Consider the following 3,570-nt stretch of genomic DNA (forward strand, 5'->3'; position numbering starts at 1 on the left):
TCTGCCAGCTTGCTGGGAGCAAACCTGCTCCGTGCTCCTGCGAGTGAAGCAGTGTCTGTGCAATGGGTGGTGCGGAGCTGCCGTGCGTGGGCTCTAGGCTCAGTGGGGCCGTGCCAGGGCCAGAGGCGACACCTTCCAAGGAGTCCTGGCCACCGCGAGGACCCAGGAGAAGCTTCCTCTCAAATTCCAGGGAAACCCTTTCCCCCAGAACTACTTAATCACGCTCAGTCCCCCAAAAGAGGGAGAGAGATATTCATTAGGATGGGGAACGAGTCCCCTGGTGGCACTTGGAGCTGTAAATCCGCCCGTAAGGACCCACCGAGCGCAGGCAGGCAGCTGGTCGGGGCCCGTGGCAAGGCGCCCTGCGGGAAATCAGCACCCTTGCTCATGTCCCTGCATGCGAAAGGAAAGCTTTCCAGCTCCCGGCTGAGTCCCTCGGGCTCTGCGGAGCCTTGAGCTTCCAGGGGCAGGTTGGGAGGAGGAAAACACTAGCATATTTTTACAGAAATTGGAGTCTCCCCGCAGCAGCAAATCCCATAAAAGCAAAACCCAAGTGAAAAGCAGCTTCAGCTGTTCTGGCTCTGGCTGTGACGGGCTTGGCCCCAGGCCAGTAAGTTAATTCTGCCTATTAACTAATAGTGTAGTATTGTCGGCAAAGACTCATTGCTAAACTTATGTTTTTAAGATATCACTTATCATTTAAACACTTAACTCTTGATCCCCGAACATGTACAGGCACCATGTAGCCCTGCAGCCATGCTGCAGATAACCCAAGTCACTGCTGGTCGGGGAGGCTGGGCAGCGTTTAACCCTTTTTCCCCTAATACTATGTCTGAATGATAAATTGTCTTGGGCAGCACTATCCAAAGGAGAGCAGGCCCTCCTGCTCAGGGGCCACTTATTATCACCTACTTAATGTTCCCCAGCTCAGCAGGGATGCAGGAACTGTTCCCAATAGCATTTTTTCCTAGCCTCGGTCAAGGGCGCGTGACCAGCAAGAGACCCCACAGAGGGACGTGGCCGTAGCCTGCCACAAGATCCCGAGCAGAGCCCCCCTCTGTCCTTCTCTGCCTTTTCTCCTCACCCCCGTGCCCTGCAGGCTGCTGGAGAACCACGCCGGGTCCCTGCGGAGGAGGTCGGGGAGCAGCAGGGATGCTCCAGCCTTCCAGGGCTACCCAGCACCTCCGGGAGGAAGATCCCCACTTCCTGAGCCGTATGGGAAAGGGGCATTGTTCAGGGTGCTCAGACCCCTTTTCCTCTCCATCCTTCTCCCGGAGCAGGCCACTTTTTTCCCCCAGATTTAGTGGGCTACAGCCACCAAGCCGAAGGAGGTGGCCGGCCTGCAAAGCGCCGCCACCCCCGCCCCGCTGGGGCTGCAGGGAGGGAGGTTTCTCCGTGCAGAGCTGAATCAAGATAAGGCTTCTTGCATCCCCTTACGCTTTGTGCAGATAGATACCTGGCCCTGGGTGGCTCGTGCTGAAATGTGACACTCGGAGCCTGCCTTGCTCGACCCGTTCAGCTTGTTACAGGGTCCTGCCGGGGGAGCTAACGGAGGGAGCAGCAGCTCCCGCTCCCCTTCAGCTCTTTTCCTCCAGCATTTCTGAGCTCCTCCGCCGGTAAATGAAAGATTCGCGCGTGCTGTGCGCTTTGATGCTACCTGGAGCCAGAAGTGGGGCTGAGACAGAGAAGCAGAGAGGAGGAAGGCAGGTGGATGGCACGGGTCATGCAAACATCGCCCTGTGCCAGGACCCCCGGGAATGCTGCAGAGCCCTAGAAAACCTTCAGGCAAGGATTTTATCTCTTCAGGGAGACAAGTGTGGCTGCAGAGAGGAGCGAGGAGTGAAAGGTAGCTTTATTTTTGTTGCCGTTGCAATATCTGAAGTCTTAGATTTTTAGAGCCTTGAGCTAAATTAGGAAGCAAAAGTCAACTGGTAGATTGCACTAAAGATTTGAAGAGCATTGCACTCCTAAAATGAATGTAACTTTTGAATGGTATCCATGGGAACAAATTAAAGAGAAGAGGCACTTTTGAAGCATTTAAAACAGATTTAGAAATCTAGAATTGGGCAGAAGATTTGGATATTTTGTTCAACAGCTAATTTGACACCAAATTATGACAGTCAGAGACAAACACAGGCAGGTAAAACTCAGGTTAGGTATTGCAGAAATGATCTGATTGTGGTTGCATGTTAACTGGCCGCAGAGTTAAAAGAAACTTTTGGAAAAATAAAGCTCCTTTAGGGCTGCAAATATGTCAAGTCTTCTTGGAAAAGGGGGCATCATAAATGAGTAGGATTTTACAGAGATAGAAAGAAAAAAAAAATAGATAAAAAGAAGGCCAATTTAAATAAAAGCATAGAATTAACAAGGAACCCCTAATTTCCCGGAATGTAGAGAAATTCGGTGATCAAGATTATAAGTTATTACTTTAAGTTTTTAAAAATATATAAATAAAAAATGGATTGTAATATACAGCAAAGAATGGGTGGAGCAATCGCCAGAATATAATGTTATGTATGTAAATCTAATCCAGAAGATTTTACAACCATGAGTCATGATTGGCAGAAGGTAGTTTTTGTATTCTGGAAAATATTTTCTTTTCAGCCCTTGATTATTTTACAGTTAGCCAGAAATAGCTATGTTAGTGAACAAAACTGCCCAGTAGTTAATCTCTGATAAAAAAAAAAAACTGGCAGGCATTGCATATTGATGGAGGAAATGACCTAAAAGGATGCACCATTTAATTGCTGTAATTTTTAGAGATTTGTAAAAGTAAAGGAGGTAACCCGTGCTATTCTGTGGCAGGGCAACCACAGTCCAGAATTCTTCTGGAAAATAGCTTTAGAGTCGTTTGAAGGAAACTAGAAAAGCTGGAAAGTCAAACTCGGGTCTCTGTTTAATACTGTAAAATTACAGGGTGGCATCCTTGAAATTGAAAATGCTGAAATGGCATTTAATAGGAAACTGGGGAGAAAACTACCTGTTTTTTGTCATTGTCAGTGTTAAAAGTAGGAGTTTTGCAAATGCTTATGAACACTATGAAAAAAATGCAGTGTTATGTGTTATGCTCAAGGCTTTCATGAGCAAAATTCTCCCGTGCCCTGAGACATCATAGGTTGATGAAAAATCACATATAGGATCAAAGACACTGGCATGTTGTGAAATGGCTCTTTTCTCCAAAGAGGTGATTACTATGAAAGCACAGACCTGAAGGAGGCAGCCACATCTTTCACAGCAGGAAGATGGAAAAGAAACGGGTTGCCTGGGTCTTTCCAAAGAGGAGCAAGCTAACGGTGAGGCAGCAGCACGGAACAAGCGGTGTGGTGTGCAGACAAAAGCCCTCCAAGGTCTGCAGACAAAAGGTCAGGCGCGAGGAGGAGCAGCGCCGCATGTTGTATAACAGGCATCTCACATTTTCTCTTTGGCTGCAGGAATATCCACTCCATAAGGTTTTGGCTGAAATGTGATGGAGCTGGAGCAAGTCCTGCAAGCGAGAGAGCTGCTGGGTGCCCTTGTTCCCTGGCAAATTTATGTGCACGCTTTTCATTCTAACACTTAACTTGCTTACTC

Source organism: Anser brachyrhynchus, assembly GCF_964034855.1.
Source record: "Anser brachyrhynchus genome assembly, chromosome: 21".
In the NCBI taxonomy this organism is placed as follows: domain Eukaryota; kingdom Metazoa; phylum Chordata; class Aves; order Anseriformes; family Anatidae; genus Anser; species Anser brachyrhynchus.